At 46.1% G+C, this 17,894-nt stretch overlaps 1 long non-coding RNA gene across 1 annotated transcript in view; it reads left to right on the top strand.

Moving 5' to 3' along the window:
• The window catches only part of LOC141568302 (uncharacterized), a 158,146-nt gene that overhangs the window by 80,395 nt on the left and 59,857 nt on the right, over window positions 1-17,894 (top strand). The gene's annotated exons all lie outside the window — the stretch shown is intronic.

The raw sequence follows: 17,894 nt of genomic DNA, 5'->3' as shown, positions 1-17,894 counted from the left end.
CCTTAGTGTCCTTTGAAAGTGGCTCTACTTTCTTCATTTCCTGTGAAGTCTGAAAACCTGAAAGAAATCTTAGTGTATTGCTTTGCTTACTCCCGACAATCCCAAACTAACATAGCCCCCAACCAGGAGCCACTTGCTACTCTCCCAGCTCTATTTCTCCCTTCTCTTCTATCGCCCTATTGGGCAAAACCAATTCTGACTGCTGCCCTCCAATAACAGCAAACATTTTCTTTTTTCACTCCTCTGTGTCTCTGTTTCCTCCTCTATGTAGCAGCGCTGAAATGATGAGTAAATGCAATGCTCCATCGAAAGGGCTCAGGACAGCGTCTGGGTCACTGCTGGTGGAGAGATACACGTATATGTTCTCTAAATGGACGCAGATAGGCAAGGCTGTGCAAATCTATTTCATTCCAAAATCCTGGGGAAAGAATTTGACAACCCAGTTCATTTTATCCATGTGTATCTTGTGTTTTCTTCCATGCTCAGTGCCCTGTGTGAATGTTTGTGTTGGCTGGACGTTAAATGTGGATGCTCGAATGGTTTCCACCATGAGAATAATGGCTTCTGTTCACCCTTCAAGACTGAACGAAAGTTTTACTTCTCCCCCAGCAGCTCCAGCTCCGGCTGTGACTGTGTATGTGAAAGCTTTTGTGAATGTGGGTGTGTGTGCATGTGGAGGGAGTGGGTGGCGGAGTGGGCAAAGACACTTCCACTGTGCCTCCTATGCACCCCAAGGTGGCCTGGGTTAGCTCACCTAATACCCTTAACAGTGCCCCGGGGAAGACAGGATAATCTGTGTTTTGCCAGATGGAGAAATCAGATTCAGGGAGACTAAGGACGCCGCCCAAGGTCAAGCTGGTGGTGGTATTGCTGAGCCGTGAGCCGAGGTCACCATACCATGCCACACAGCTCAGCAAGATTGCTGGACACTGGGGTTGTTTCAGGGTAAGGGATCTGGGAGACAGTGTCCGCGGAGGGAGCTGAGCATATTCCCTGTGCAAAGTCCTGGAGAAGGAAGCAGGGAAGGAAGCGTTTAGGGGTCTCTGGGTGTTGGGGGTGTGCAAAGCTGAAACCGTAGGCAACTACCCATGTGTGAGCACTCCCGGGAAAATTAAGAGCGTTGGGAAGAAAGTTCCAGGGGAGAAGTTGCCTTCCCGCAGTGCAGATGGGAACATTTTGGTGGATGAAAATTTCCATGACTGCTTAGGCCTTTCTACCTGGCATTAGCTGCTGAGCAGAAGGTCACCTTTACAGAAAGCAGGCTGGGGTTACTCCCCTTCCCTGGGTTTCTATAGTAAGACTCAGGATGGAAGGTTCACAGCCTGGAGCAAGGACACGGGCCAAGTAAGTGATAAAAGGCACCGATTGTAAAGGGCAAAGAAAACCCTTCACCCTTTTACTTCTAAAATCCCAGTATCCATGACAACTGGACCGAGGGAGGAAAATGGCTGCCCCCTCCCCACCTCATTGTCTAACTTTCAGTTGCTGCAGCAACTGAATGAATATACTAGGTCGGCCAGATCCGCCTGGCGCTTTCTTCTTTCTCAGGGCCTTCCTTGCAGGCCCTTGTCAGTGCCAGCACCGCTTTGTTTTCCCTTGGAGAAGCCTGTGAGAACCGGGATGAGCATGGGTCCGGCTCTTGGTACTGCTGAAATCCTCTGAGATGGGAGAAGGCGCTGGAACAAAGGGGCAGGGGAACAAAAAGCTCTGAAATGCTTCGCCTCTGCCTCTTAAGGGTCTTTATCATCTTCAACTTCGGGATTTGAGAGTGTCTGACTTTGCCTTTCCCAGGGCTGGTTTGGCATGGATACAGAGAGAGTGGGTCTAGGAAACTGGCTGGATAGGAAACTCAGCAGAGAGAGCTTCTCGGGGACAAAGCTGCATTAATTACGTGGTGGTCTTTCTCTTCTTTCCTTTTTCCTTCCTTTCCTTTTTTCCTTCTTCCTTCTCTCTTTTCCCCTCCATCCCTCTCATATGCTTCTGGTTAATACTTTCCCACTTGAAGAAATTCTGTACCACTAGGGTGCAGCTTCTAAATATTTGAACAGTCAGTTCCTTTCTATAATTTGTCCTCAGGAGATAATCAGAATTTGTACAAAGGATCCTCTGTGATTCATTGCCATGTGGCTATCACCCATTTTACAGATGGGGAAACTGAGTCACGTCGAGCCACAAAGGAACCCAGGCAGTCTAGCTCCGTGCACTAAAAGACTGTATTCTTTGCTTTTCAGCAGCTGGGAGGCTGGCAGGTCCTGAGTGGCCCCCCAAGAATGGAGGGGGGACCCGAACTGCTAGTCCATAGAATGTGTTGCTTAGAACCTGCATACAGTAGCTTCTTCATAAATGTTGAACCTAAATCACATATAATCACATGAGCTGTTAGCTCTGTCTCTGCAGCTCACCAAAATTTTTAATTCTTTGATTTGCTTCAACTGGGTAAACCGTAGAAAACCGGTTTTCCTGAAAAAAGATTACCCAGTTCATGGAAAACTGTAACTAGACATGTGAGAAGCAATCTTGGTAGCGTTTGATACAGTATCCTGAGACGGTCGCTTAGAGGCTGGGGCCGTGCAACCATTGCTTGTCTTTAGAGCTTGTCGAAGGGGTACCCCCACCTCCCTTGCCTAACCCCTCTTATCCTGACCACCTCTAGCTCCCCTGGTGAAGCATGAATATTTTCACAGTAAAGTGTAGGTCTAACTGTGACACTCTCACTGCCCACAAAGCACACAGGATTCCAGTGAGCCCAGCATCTTGCCAGCCTCGGCCACAGATATGCCTACAGTCACCCGGGCGTTCAGGATGGGGCTGCTGGGGAGGTCACAGTCATCTGCTCTTTCAGTGTCACCCCCTCTCCACCCTCTAGGCTGCGGTCCAGCTGCAGTCTGGGTAGCCTGAACTTGGATAGAGCCATCTGTCCCCTTGCTTTGGGTCAAGTTTCCTCTCACCTTCCTGACATTCCTTGGGTGCTTAGCTGGAGGGTGTGAGTGTGTGCAGGGGCTGGGACGGCTCTGTCTCCCGGGGCCTCAGGGAGAGAGGTGAGCTGCCTCGGAGAACTCACCACCTTCCCAACCGTGAGCCAACCACTTCCCACTCCTGCATTGTAAGTACTTGCTGAAGATGACCATCCTCTTGTCACGGTTGCCAGAAATGCCTTCTTCACAAAGTTGGCTTGTCTGACAGGTAGGCTTAGACGCTGGACCCGGCAGATGTGCTGGGCGGTGTTGGAGCTGCAGCCTGGACACCCAGGGGCTGGAGTCCTACCTGCCCCCCCAGCTCTCACTCTTGTCAGGCAGTCACGCAGGGATGGACAACAGAAGGGGGGCAGCATCGTGTCCTGTTGGTCAGTGCTCCCCAGGGTCTGACCCGTGCTGCTCCTCCCCTGATTCACCGTGCTCAGTGGCTCCCCACCGCCTGTAGGACAAGGGTTAGGCTCCCACCTGTGGCCCCCAAGCCCCTCTGTCCCGGGGCTCGCTTCCCTTCCTCTAGCACCCGCATTCCCGCCATGCTGCGTGGTGCGCTATCCCTGACATGATCTAGGCGGTCCCTGGGCTGCTCACCCAGGCTTCGTCTACTGAAATGTCCTCTGCTTTCTTCGTCCGGTTCCCACATTTACACCTTCAGGGCTGCGCTCAGCTCTCCCTCCATCTGACCTTGCAGGCTGGATGTCCTTCCAGCTGTCACGGGTTTCCTGGAGGATGTGAGTCCATAAAAAGTAGCGTGAAGACATCAGACAGACCAGGGTTCAAATCCTGGCTCCTGTGTCACCGATCAGGTCATCTTCACTAATTGCGTCTACAACAGCCCTATTTCCAAGTAAGACCACGTTCTGCAACGCTGGAGATCAGAACTTCAACATAGGACTTTGGGGGTCAGGGGCATAATTCAACCTACAACAGTAGGTATAAAAATTCTTTTGTGAACAGTGTCACTGGTAAGGATTTGAACTTCAGGAACTTTTGTTTCTCCATTTTAAGTATCAAGCACATTTTGATACTTAAAATGTGAAATCCATACACTAGTTTCTAAACTTTGGGCAAAATCATAACTTAGGCAAAGGAACGTGAGGGATGTGGACAAAACTTGGAAATCAGGTGTCTCTAGCCGACTAGAGATCCATATGCCCGAGGGGTAAGGTTGGGAAATGCAGGTGAACCCTACGTAAATAATTGGTCTCGGTTCGTCTTTCACGCGCCGCCGTCTGCTTTCACTGCCTTAATTCACTGCTGATGTTTTTGCCAAACTTGGTGTCTTGAGATTTCACAAGTGGTTGTTCTCAGGATGACTGAGAAGCATAGAGATGATTGGAAATATGCATATACAGGCTTGGGACAAATTGGACAAGACTTAGTCCCTTTCCTCCTTCCCTCCCTCCTTTTCTTCCTTCTTTCTCTTTATTTTCTTTCTTTCTAGACTCAACGGTTAGTGCTGCCTTTGCTTGTTCGTTCTTTTGTGTTTTTGTTTGTGGCAAGAGGTCTAGGTAATTAGCTGCTGTAATTGGAAACACCTTCAGGTTAGAACGGTGTTTTTCTTTCATCACTGGAGGAAGCATTGTCTGCATTCCCTTCAAAATGCCTGCAGTTGGCTGGTGGGGGTTGGAGGGGGGGCACAGGATGCACACACTGCTCCGCAGAGGGGGCTCCGTTAGCCGTGCACCTTGCCTCCTGCCCTCAGAATTCTCTCTTGCCGCTGAAAAGCGTGGAGGTGGCTCTCACAGTTAATAACTCCCAGATCTCCCGCAGGCCCCTCTGGGCACATTTCCACACTGGAATCTGGACAGTGTTACCTCGGACAATTCAGGCCCTGCCAGAAAGCTATCATCCCCCCAAAGGTTGTCTGTCTGCTCTTTTTCCCCTTTTGGGGCCAAAGGGACTTTCAGGAATTTTTAAAAAAATAGAGTTTATGTTCCAAATGGGAATGAATACCTGTGTCTCTTATCAAAACAAAAGTTAAAAAAAAACCCCACAACTCCTCAAAACAGAAAAACCCTATGAATTGTCCTCATCTGTCACCGCACCCCCCACCCCACTTCCCCCCCCAACACACATACACCAGACATAAAATAAAACCTGAGTGAGGATCTCCGACTGGAAATTGTTACTGCCTCATCTTATTCATTGGAGCAGCATGGAGGAAAAGGGAAGCTCTTTGTCGTCTATTGTTACCAGAAGCTGAGCTTCTGGGAAAAGACAAAAAAGGTCTTAAGGTGTGATTTGCTATTCTGCTTTTTCTGTCTTGACTCCTCCTTTTCCTCCTGCATCTTCAATCTGAGGGCTTCAGATTTTGGACTGACTAAGGGGGCCCGCCTTCAGGGGACCCAGAGGAGTCTGGGAGTGCTTTTCCTGGGTTGGGTTTGTCTCTAGTGGCCGGACTCCGCCACCCCTGAAACCAGTAAGACTATTTCCAGTGCTGCCCCCTCCCAGGCCCAGTCGTCAGCCCACTGTGGACTGAGAAGTCCATTTTCATGTGTGGGTTTATTCAAGTTTCCCCAGAAGTACTCTGAACACCCCAAAGAGGTAAACATCTACCCCCCCAACTTAGGCCACCCCCACCTCCAGATCTGAGGATGGGATAGATAGTCTTTGACGTGGTTCAAGTAAGGTATGGGATTTATTCAGAATCCTTTGAAAAAAATTCTCATGAGTTTGGCATTCTATTCTGTAATATACCTATTTTGGTTTTAGGGGTAAAAATGACATTTTTTTCCCATCAGATTTTTTTAATTAAAATTGATACACCTATGCATGAGTCTCCCAAGACCTGGAACTAGGCAGGTGTGTGGAGCTGACCAAGAGCAGCTGACAGAATAAAATGAAACATTTAAATTATCCTCACATCATAGAAGGGGCTCAAGAACCCTTTGGCCGATTACAGATGCCTCAGACACTTCTGTCCTGATGTCCAGTTTTCAGAGGACAGTGTTTATGAGGCTCCTGCTGTCCCCCACTCCTGTAGAGCCTCTTTCCTCAGACATGGGGGATGGTTCTGTGCCCACCTGGCTTCACAGTACAGGACTCAGCCTACCTGGGTTTGCTTTGCCCTTCTCACTTCACTCTGGAAGTCTTGGAACAGAGATCTCGAAACGGAAGAACCCTCAGCTAACGGTACTGAACATCCCAGCCCGATGCAGCATCCACCTGATGTTGGCTCGTCAAGGAAACCTAAACATCTGGGATGATGTAAAGCCCCAAGCAGCAAATGGGCGCTGGTTGTGGACTTGGAAAGAGTAACTTGCCCATGTATGCGCTCCCTAAATCTCTTCCAATCCAGAAAACAGGAATGAAAATACAGCCAGCATTGCCTCTTCTCTTCCCTTTGAGGTTTCCTTCTGTGCAGTCTGTAGAGTGGGAGAAGGGTCATCATGAACTCATGGATGCCTGGTTGACTTACAGGGGCCACCAAGAAACCAGAGGGGAAAGGTACCTTGCTAGGAAATCTCTAGCCAGCGAGCAAACGCAATGCAATCTCTCTTTTCTACTTCAGACCTTCCTTTAGAGGAAGACACTCTGGGTTTGCAGAAACTACTTCCCAAACTCAGTTCCTCCCTCTTGCTTCCTCTTTAATTCCTGCTTTTTCATGGAGACGTATTCCTCTTGCTGACCGAGTTATACTCTTTAAATTCTACTCCCTCAGCCCCCTTTATTTGTACCCAAAATATCACCTGCAAAAGATTTCCAAACACCCATGTCTACCTCCAGTGCCCTTTAGATAAAATGTTCTAAAGACATTTAACCTAAAATTCCCCTCATTTATATAGTAAGCATTTCCCCCCATAATCAGGACTGCTCACTGATGGGTATAATCCAGAGCTCTAGGAAAAGTGCTAAAATAATACCAAGAGCATCTGCCTCATCATTGCACAGACCTGAGTTCAAATTTGAGCTCTGTCACCACAGAGCTATGAGACTAAAGCTCACTGAGCCTCAGTTGCCACACCAGAAAGCTGAGGGCAACAATAGCCCCCTCACAGCAGTGTCAAAAGGATCAGGTAAGGATGATGAATGCCATTTCTAGCATGACACCTGTCATGCCAGGTATCCAGTCCACCCATCCAGTCCAAATTCACAGCCCCTTCAACAGTCTCGTCCTCTCTGAGGAGTGGCTGCGTGGGCAGAGATGTTACTTGGTTTCATCTGTGAGTGGAAATGATGTTGGTGGCTCTTGGGCTGAAGTGGTTGAGCCGTGTGTGCAGGAAGATGACCCCAAGGCAAGCCTGGGAGGTCCACGTAGTCACTGGCTGAGCCTCTCTGCCTAGGTCCCCGGGGCAGACCTGCGCCCTGCACACCAGCCAGGAGCCAATGCGTTGAAGTGTTACCTGAGTGAGGCCCACCTTTGTATCGGTAAGCTGCTGCAAGTGGGCTTTTCTTGTTACAGCAGCGAGCATTACTCTAGCAAAAAAAAAAAAAAAAAAAGTACCTTTCCTCGAGTTTCTTTTAGGAAGCAAGGGTACAGTGCTAACTGAAGTGGAGTTGATAGAATAGCTGGAAAAAGGGGTAGCGCACCTCTTCACTTCCCCCAAAGGGGATTTTCCAGTTGGTTAGTTAATAAGAGCTATGTCGATGGCCGGATTCATTTTGAATATGAGCCTGGGGGGAGAGGTGATGGAAAAGGGCTCAACTGGGGTTGAGATGAGGCTTGAGTGTGTGTGTGGGGGTGGGGGAAGTGAGGTCTCGATTCTTCTGATTTGCTCTGTAGCCCATTCAGCAAACTTTCCATTTTATGAGAGTCTGCGGAGACAAGGAGGAGATGATTTCGGATAAAGAGAAAAGGGAACTAAAGAAGATTGTCTTTAAAGTGAGGGAACAGAGACCCTGAATGAATGACTTTTTGAGATATGTCACCATGATGTGTGATCACTCTGACTAAGCAAGGGCCATTTGTCTGTCTTTTCAAAAAATCGTAGGTCCTCTCCTGCAAAGACAAAGATGAGAAGCACATTCCCCACCCGCTTCATAACATAAACCTCAAGTCACATCCCTTATTTGTAGGGATGTGTTTTCTGGGCATGAAGGTAATTGGATATTGATTTGGTTAAAAATGGAGAACGTCTCTGCTTAAACACTGCCGTTCATCCTCACTCCGCTTCTGCACATAGTTTCTATGTCATTTGCTGAAAATCAGTTGAACTGAAAATACTATGGATGGCTTGTTGAATTTCATCTAAAGCATAAAAAGTAACAAGAAAAATTGTTTGGTCCTATAACGAAGCAGATAGATATTTGGATATTCAGTTTGGGGAGAAATGAAGCTAATTGTTTAAACATCACTTGATGAGAATGCTCTGTTTTGCCAGTGCAGTAGTGGGAAAACACATCTTCATTTGATAATGAAAAATACTGAGAATTCTGTGTTTCCTCGGAAATAAGACCGGGTCTTATATTAAGTTGTGCTCCAAAAGACGCATTAGGGCTTATGTTCACGGGATGTCCTCCTGAAAAATCATGCTAGGGCTTATCTTCCGGTTAGGTCTTATTTTCGGGGAAACACGGTAACACTTTCACAGTAACTGCATGAGACGACACGTTTCTTGTGGGCAGCCATTACTCCTTCTAACCATTAAGTTCCAACACCGTGTCTATTTCAGAGAATAATAATGGATGTGTTATAAAATAGAAGTACATTTCCTGTTAGGTAGTTCATTTGTTAGTAAAATAGTACTTTGTCTGCTGATCACAGAAATAAATTCTCGAAATCTTGACTCATCCTGGGGGAGAGAGGGATTTGTACAGTCTGTGCTGTAGATTGTAGGATATTCAGCTGCATCCCTGGCCTGTGGGATTGACTGCTTGGGCCAGACGTCGCACTGGAGAAGAAATTTACCCTTAAGGTCAGTGGCTCTGACAGAGAGTTTTTGGACAGGCAATACCCGTATCACCTGGGAAGGGCTTAGAAATATAAATTTTCAGGTCCAGCCCAGACCTGCTGTATCACAATTGAGTTTCTGATTGCCCCAGTAATCTGTGTTTCAACTTTCTGAGAACAACTAGTTAAGGTAATAGCTGAGTGACTTCATGTTTTCATGGCAAGGGAGGCTGGTTAGGCCTGGCTGGGCATGGGCAACTGTGCTCCCTTTGGGCTCGGTGGGCACGGATGTGTTTTCCTTCCTTCCATTTATTTATTTATTTATTTAGTTAGTTAGTTGGTTAGTTAGTTTTTGTTCTTTTTGGCAGAGAGTGCCCAGAGGGTCCAAGTATTCGAGTACATTTGGAAACAACCTGCGTTTGACCTGTTTCCCCATTTAGACAAAGCAGGAAGATGAATGTAACTTCTGAGGCACCGGGGGGATGTTGTGTCTGTCAGAGGAAGAAGATCTAAATGGACAGACCCATTTAGATCCATGCATAGTTCTCATTTGAATGGATGCGCTTGTAAAACGTAAAAGGCTCTTCTGTGGATAGGTTTGAGTGCATTAGATAGACCAGGTTGAGGCGATTTGATGGAATAAGACCCATTCTGGCCTTGGGCACAGTGGAAAAGCAGGGAAAGCTTCCTTTGGGGGCTTGTTTCTGATTTTTGGTTCTCTCTGTCCCCTGACCGCTGGTAGGATTCCTGTGAGCTTTTCACCCCCTATCCCCCCTATCCCCCCAACACTAGTGCCTTGTGTCATCTCTTCCAGAGCTGCATCAAAACTGGTTCTTTTCTGTGCTAGTCAGTTAGGCGCTTTCCAAGTGACACTGGATGAATCAGACAAAGCAAATCCCCCAGTTTGGTTATAAATTGAGCAGGTTATCCCGAAGGCCTGCTCAACTCAATGGCAGGTATTTCCGGCACGCCGTGGGAGATGTGTGGATGATATGCTTCCCACGGGAGTTATTTTATATAACTCACATTCTAGAGAGTGCCAACTGGTCAGCTTCCTTCTGTAAATAGTTCTCTTGGATGTCTAGGATTTGAGTGTGCGTGTGTGTGTGTGTGTGTGTGTGTGTAGTGGGGGTTCCTAAATGGAGGGGAGGCCGCCTTTGTATCTAAGGAGACTTTGCCTTTAGGTGTGATGTTTGGGGGCAGTTCTCAGGTTAAAAGGGGGCTCAGGTGAAGCTACTCCCCATCATTTCTTTTCCTTTTGTCTCCAGTGCATTCTGTTTGATTTTAATCATCACTCCTTTTGAATTCATTCTGCTCTATTTAAAAGAAAATGCCCACAACGTGGCCTTGCTCACAGCTCTTTGGTCTCACTCTGCACGGTTTTCCTCCCGGCGGAACATGGGGGCTGAGGGTGAGAGTGTGTAAGTGTAAAGGCTTACCTAGCGCTTGGGCCAGAAGCATCAAGGGGTGAGGGGCAATCGCCCTGCCTTTCTCCTAACTCCTGAATAAACTTTTTAAAAGATTCTTTGTGTGTTGTGTGAATCCCTTTGCCCCTTTCCCCTCAGCATAGAGAGAGCAGAAGGGCAACAAATGATGGAACCACTTCGTAGGTTAGGTTGTAATTTCTCTCTGTGAAGGCTGCCCTGAAATTCAAAGAAGCCTTATTATTTCATCCAATTTAAAACTCTGCCCAGTGCTGAATGGGCAAGCACCTAATTTCACCTTTGGAGGCAAATGGGAAGCTTTTTGTGCTGAAAGAAAGAGGAGAAAAGAGGATTCTGGAGGATAATTGAATGGAAATCCCTTTAAGGTGCCAGAAAACTGCTCCCATCCAGAAGGGATGAAACAACCTCAAAATATATTTGTTAAAAGTGTGGGGGGCTTGAAAGCCTTAATTATTTCTTTGGAAAGTTCTGTCTTTGAAAGACTTAAACAAAAGCTTAAAGAAGGTAGAAGCTGGGAGAAATTGCCCGTGGCTTTAGAAAAGGTGGAGTCGCAAGGAAAGCAATTACTGGTGAACAATAGTATATTAACGGGGATTATTCTTTCAGATGGGGGCCCCTGCATTGGGTTTGGGATGAGATCTAGTGAAAGATGGCCTCGAAGTGTGAAGGAGAGGGGAGGCGTCAGCCTGGCTGTGCCAGCTGGAAGGGAACTGGGCTTGCTGATTAAGGAGGCAAAGAAATAGTCTTGGTATTGTAAGGAGCATTCTTTCTCTTGCAGCAGAATGGCGAGCGGTTGCAATGAATGCTCACTGGATTTAGACAGATGTGTATTCTTATCTGCAATCCCTCCTTATAGCCTTCTGACCCTAGGGACATCCGCTATCCTCATTGTCCTCATTTGTCAAGTGGGGCAAATGTGATTTATCACAGATGGTGAAAATGAAATTAGATAGTGCTGAGTCTGGTACATAGTAGGTACCCCAGAACCAGGTCACTGTCTGGTTCGCTTGTCTCCCCTGTGCTTGGTTTGGCCACTGGGCAGGCTCTTTGCAGCCCTGTGGGGTTTTGCTCTTGACCATACAGAGAGTCATGAATGAAGTGCTGCCTTCTCAGTATGCTGGCCTGTTCCCACAGATTTACAGGGTCCTGGAAGGAGTTGGTATTCCTGCCCCCTCTTCCGTGTTCACTGAGTGGCAGGGCAGTATCTTTTTCCAGGGAAGGAGATGCACTGGCTGAAACTATCCCTACGGGGCCTATAGATTGTTGCATGTCAGGCAGAACTCCCCCATGGGTGTTTCAGTTTGTGTATTAGCGTTTTTAAAATACTGACAGTTAGTTGTGAACATTTGTCTTTCTTTGAGGAACTCTGACTCCTCAGAGCCTCTGGCTGGCAACAGGCCCTTTATTTTTATTTTTTGAAGTTCTTCTGTCCTATGATCTGAGTAGAGGAAAGCATGAAGATGTGAGGGCATCTGTGTGTCCCAGCTGGGGCCCCGCCATGGGGGGGGGCACGTCCCCGCATACACACGGCATCACCACGATATTCAGAGGGATGGTTGACATGCTTGTTGGGCTTGGTCTTGAACCCATTTATTGTATGTGAGGGCACAGTGGTTGCTCCTTATGTACAAACACTGATGACCCAGTCCCTTCTCTTCCAGGGACATTCCCAACCAGGTGAGGGGTGAGGCTGATAGAGGAGACAGAGCAGCAAAGGAGCAGGGCGGGAGAGGAGGCAGGACGGGGCATGTGTGAGCTGGTTGCCAGGGAGGCAGAAGAAAGACTTCTGTGCTGACATTGTTTTTCAACAACTGCAGTTACTAAGACAGAAACCGCAACTGATGACAGCAAATTATTGAGCGACTGAGAGTCAGAAATGCGTGTAATAAGCGAAGAAAAGCAGCGCGAGTCAGAGAGAGAGAGAATGTGGGTGGGGAGACGGTGGTGCCACTGAAGTGTCCACCCCCCGTCACGTTAGACCGAAGCACTTGTTCTTTTCTTTGCGTTTCTCTTCCACTTCTGGGGAATACACACACACACACACACACACACACACACACACACACACCGGGGAGGCCAAAAAATGTCTGCAAGTGACCACTGTGGTCAACGTTGCTCAAGCAATCGTTCGCCGTCATCAGAAGTGTCTGGACGCTGATGGGAACCACTTTTAGCACCTCTTGTAATTGCAGAAGTCACACGTGACTTGTATTCATCTTTTGTTGTTGGTATACATTGAGTATTACAACTTTAATACAGTTTTCCTTTCTTAAATTGTGTACACATTTTTTCAGGCACCCTCTGTGTGTGTATACACACTTTACACAACTACAACAAAAAAGCCCATGGCTTCTATTTCAAACTTTACACAGATGATCTCTTGCAGTTTTGATCATTCTATTACATGTCCTCACAGTTGTACAATTCTTGATTTTCTCCCCTCCATGTGAGTTAGGGGATAGGAATACTGGCTCTCTCACTCCTTCTCATGCTGGGCTCATAGTTGCTGGGGGTAGAGGGACAGAATCGCTCATCAGGGACAAGCTACTCAGCTTCCTAGTTGATGGGTTGTTCAACCTATGACTTGTCTATGATGGGATGCCCAACACCTCTGTGCCTTTCCTTCTCTGTTTCCCTTAGCAATCCTCTCTCTCTCTCTCTCTCTCTCTCTCTCTCTCTCTCTCGTTCTCCCAGCAATGGCTGCTGGTGCTAACTGACCAGGGCAGGAAACGCTCCTTTGGCAGAGAGAAGCACAGACCAGATAGGACTTTCCTCTGGGCCCTGGAGAGCCCGGGGTGTGAAGAGGAGCAGAGAGACCCATGTGTTGAACCATCAAATGCTAAGAGCACTCCATCTGTAGTACAAGCCTGAGAATACCCGCCGTGACAGTGTATATAACATTTCTGGCTTACGCTCCTTAATACCAGTCTGTAAAAATAACAATCCGACGGGATGAGGTCATGGGGAGACTGTGCAGGGCCATGTGCCATGGGCCGAGCGGGTGCTGACTGATCTTTGGAGGCTTACGTTCTGGCACTTGGTGCTTTGGGAAGGAGAAGCAATCAGAGGAAGGGAGCGGGGCTGAGGGAGATGACTTAGCTTCTCGCAGCATAAGAGAAGCCCATCCATAACAGTGTAACAGGCAAAGGGGCATAAGGATACCATTTATTGGGCATCAACCACGCACCAGAATACGTTTCTTTTGTCTCATTTAACCTTCTGTACAATATGCGTTGGATAATGCCATTTTCCAAAGGACGGAACTGTGTCTTACGCATAGTGAGTATCTGAGACTTGACTGAAGGCTGCAAGGGGTAGAGACAAAATTCAACTGCAGAACTTTATGACCCGAGGCCATGGTCATTGCTGTTAGGTTGCAGGGTAGTCTCTTTAGGAGGAAGTCAGTTTCCTTTTGAGTGAAAATCAACTGGAGTTGAGATGGTGGTTGGAAATGGTTTAGCTGATTTCATGTTATCAAACCGAGTAGTTGTCGTAGGATACTATGGATGATGATTTCTCTCTCCTTTCCAGACTCCACTGATGTGGGGATGGGCCATATGGACAAATGTGGCTATTGTTGGGGCTGGCTGCCCAGCGGCAGGGGCCAGTGTCACCCTCTTAGGAAACATCTCAGCCTCCTCCAGGGGTAGTTCCGACCGATGCAGCTCCGATCGCCCGACGTGTGCAGACCACTCCCTGCACTCATTGTGGGAAAAGAATCACTTGGCTTCGATGCCCTCCTGAACAAAACCCAAAGTCATTTGAAAACTTGATTCAGTTGCAGCTTTATATTGTATTTCAACACAAACATAGCAGCTACTGCACATTGTCTATGTCGGAGACGCTTTAATGTGTGGTGCATTTTAATTTTCATGACAACCCTACCAGGAAAGTGGAATTGGCTCCATTTTCTGGAAGGAGAAAACAGAGGCTCAGAGAGGATAAGATAAGGAAGCTGCTGGAAGCCATGCTATGATTCTGTCGTCGTTTTGAGATTTGCACCATCTGTCTGATTTCAGAACCTCTTCCCCACTGGTATCTGTTCCGTCGTCAGAGGGACCAGGGAAGATCCTGTGTCCGTCAGCACATTGGGTGTGTTTTGGTTAAAACAGGGCCCGAGATCGTGTGGAGAATGTATTTAACGACTCCATATAATCCAGCTGTTGAATGGCGCTCTTACTTAATTTGGAAACAAAAGATCTTTTCTCTCTTCACTGAAAGAGGCTCACGTTTTTAAAAAACAAAATCAAATGTTTCATAACAGCTTTATTGAGATATAATTTACATATCATGCAGTTCTCCCCTTGAAAGCATACAATTCAATGGTTTTTAGTATATTTGCAGAGGTGACAGTACGCCATCCCTACCGTTTAGGAATAGTTGTAGTTCCCTAACAAAACTGAATTTTTAATCAGAGATAAGAAATTAACATTAAAGAAAAAAAGAAGAGGGTCTCTAATGAATCTACTGCCTCATTTTAAGTTTTTTTCATTGTTGCTACAATTTCCTGTCTTTATGTACTAAAGATCCAGAGTAAGATAGTTATAGTCATGCTGTGCACATTGTTTTAGGTCTGGTTTTTAAGGTGACATTTCCCGTGTTGTTTACTTTGCATTTTTAATGGTCCATGATATTCTCTCATGTTGATGTGCAATAATTTTCTAACTTTAGCTGAACTGTTAGGTTTTTCTTTTTCTATCATAAATAATGTTGCAGCAAACATCTTTGCCCATAAAGCTTATTTCCCCTGTTGAATATATCTTGGGATTGCATTCCCAAGAGTGGGATTACCAGGTCAGAGTGTATGAACGTTTTATGTCCCTCTCTCCCTTTTCCCATGTTTATTCCCGAAGAGGTGGCACTATTGTACAAAATTGGAAAAACTATGGTCTGTGCGTACACACACAAATTCACACACACACACACACACACACACACACACACGGTGGGGGGAGGAGAGAGAGAGCACATTATGCATAAAAAGTCATCCTGTGTTACCAAGGTTTTGGATTCATTATGTAAATCAGACAGGCAAAAATCAAACATCATACACTTCTTGAGAGCCAAGAAAGATTGCCCTTTATGGATCCCACCTGTGACTCAAATAACTTTACCATTTCCCTTAGAAAATTATTCCCATGGAAAACGATTCCCTCAACCTCCTGACCTTTTATTGGTTGCTGTCAGCCTGGGGCCGCACTTCGTTTCCAGCTGTTCTTAAAAGCCACTTCTCTAGCATTTAACCCTTTGAAAAGCTCCCAGGGGGTGAGTGGTGGTGGGGGAGGGGAAGGCGAGTTTGGGAGCAGGGAAAGGGAGAACTTGCATGTTTGTACCACCATGCCTTCAGCTCAGAATGAGCCAAGGGGTGGCTGAAACAAAACTAGACTATCCCCAACTTGTTCTGTTGTAAAACATCAAAAAAGTTGTTCTTACACAGTTCTCTAGACTAGAAATCCGAAATCAATGTGTTGGCAGGGCTGTGCTCCCTCAGAAGTGTCTAGGGAAGGATTCTTCCTCGCGTCTTCCACTTTCTGTCCATCCTTGGTATTTCTTGGCTTAGGACAGCATAACCCTAATGCCTGCCTCTAGATTTACGTGGCCATCTTCTCTGGGTGCAGGTCTCTGTCCAGATTTCCCTCTTCTTATAAGGACACCAGTCATTGGATTGGGGTCCACCCTCAACCCAGTATGACCTTAACTTGATGACATAGACAAAGACCCTATTAGCTGAAAACTTTTCCTAAAGTTAATTGTTAACTCAGGTGTAAACTGTTGATGGCATTAAGTGTGACCTCCTCCTGGGTTATTTGCATTTTATAATGCACTCCTAGGAGACCAAAATTCCTTAAAGACCCTAAAAGAATGAAGCCTTAATGGTGGCAGAGAGAGGGAGGGAGGGTTTAAAATTCCTCAAATCTGAAATGTCTGCTGTATTGAAGGATGAGGATTTTATGGATCATCTGTGATGCCCAGGATCTGGGGGTGCTCGTGACCGAATGTGCAAGAGCTCTTAGTTTTTCTTATGTTCCCAATAATTCCTTTTTTCAAAAATAAAATTTATTGGGGTGACAATGGTTAGTAAAGTTACATAGGTTTCAAATGTACATTTCTGTAATACATCATCCATATAGCACACTGGGTGCTCACCACCCAGTCAGGTCTCCTTCCATCACCATATATGTGAAAGAACGCTTTTATTTTTTTATTTAGCTACAATAATTCTGTCATTTGATGGCTATTTGGGGTTCTGAGGGTGGGAAATTACCAGACAGATGGGAGCCTGTAGATTACATGATGCCCCAAGTCTCTTCAGTGTAAGAGGCCACCCCTGTGAGCCAGGTGTGGCCTTTGTTCTCTGGTTTCCCACCTTTCTCCTCATCGAGGACCCCATCTGTGCTCACCACCAGACCATAAGCTCCTCCAGCCTGAGACTTTGGCTGGTTCTCTTCTGGGAGATAACAGGTGCTCAGTAAATTGTGTTGAGGGTTGCTGTTATGATTTCTGTCTTGCACATATGACAGCGGAGACTCAGAGGCGGTCACGCAACTGGAGAGCGGGTTGGTAAAGGCAGCTCCTGGTTTCGTGGAGCTCGCTGAAAGCCCAGCGTTTCCTGTCTGTCCTCCCAGGCCGGCGGTCACAGGACAGACAGGCCGAGCTTGCCCTCTGCTGCTGAGTGCGGGGTCTGAATCAGGGCTTCCCTCCCCCTCCAGCTCTGCTTTGCGGCCCTGCTGTCTCGGCTGGCTGATGAGATTGCTAGAGATGTTGACAGGTGGAACTTTTTTGATCTGTGTAATGAAACATCAGCATTTGGAAAGTGTGCACAACTCTGTGAACTGATATTTCCCGAACGACCAATGAATGACACTAAAACAATCATACATGGTTAAAAGAGCTATGGAAAGTACAAGAAAGCCCAGTGCATTTTGATAGATCAGTGTGCAAATAGCTCATTGATATAATTTTGTATTTCACATTGCAATAACCTTTAAGAAACTACCACTTGTTGAATTTTAGTGTTTTATCCAAGAAGAAAGTCTAAAATTATCAGCAAAGGCTCGTAAATACTCTTCCCTTTCCCAACTACATATCTTCATATACTTTAACCAAAATAATACAACAGCTAGAAGGCAGAAACAGATATCCAGCTGTTCCTTAAGTCACACATTAAAAAGATTGGGAAAAATGAAAAACATTGCTTTTCTCCTTACTAAATTACTTGTTTTGGAAAATAGTTATTTATCATAAAAATGTTATATATGTTTACATATCGTGTTTATTATTGTTCTTTTAAAATGAATGAAGGAATCTTTAAAAATGTTTTCAATTTTATTTTCTAGAATTGCAAATATTGATAGATGTAACAAATGTAAGCAAAAGCCCTTGGAGCTCTAAATTATTTTTAAAAGTGTAAAGGTTACCACTCATCCCCTCTTCCTGCTCAACATTTGTGACCTGCTGACCTGGAATATAAAGGATCCCAAGAGAAAAAAGTGGACAAAGGATGCTAACAGGCAATTTATAGGAAAAGCCAATCGGCATATGAAGAGTTGCTAGAGCTCATTACTAATCGGGTTCATGCAAATAAAAATATGACAGTACTTTATACCTATTGTTGGCAAAATGTAGAAAGCCAAATAATCACAAGAG

Source organism: Rhinolophus sinicus, linkage group LG13 (genome assembly GCF_036562045.2).
Source record: "Rhinolophus sinicus isolate RSC01 linkage group LG13, ASM3656204v1, whole genome shotgun sequence".
In the NCBI taxonomy this organism is placed as follows: domain Eukaryota; kingdom Metazoa; phylum Chordata; class Mammalia; order Chiroptera; family Rhinolophidae; genus Rhinolophus; species Rhinolophus sinicus.
This window is presented reverse-complemented; position numbering and strand designations above follow the sequence as displayed.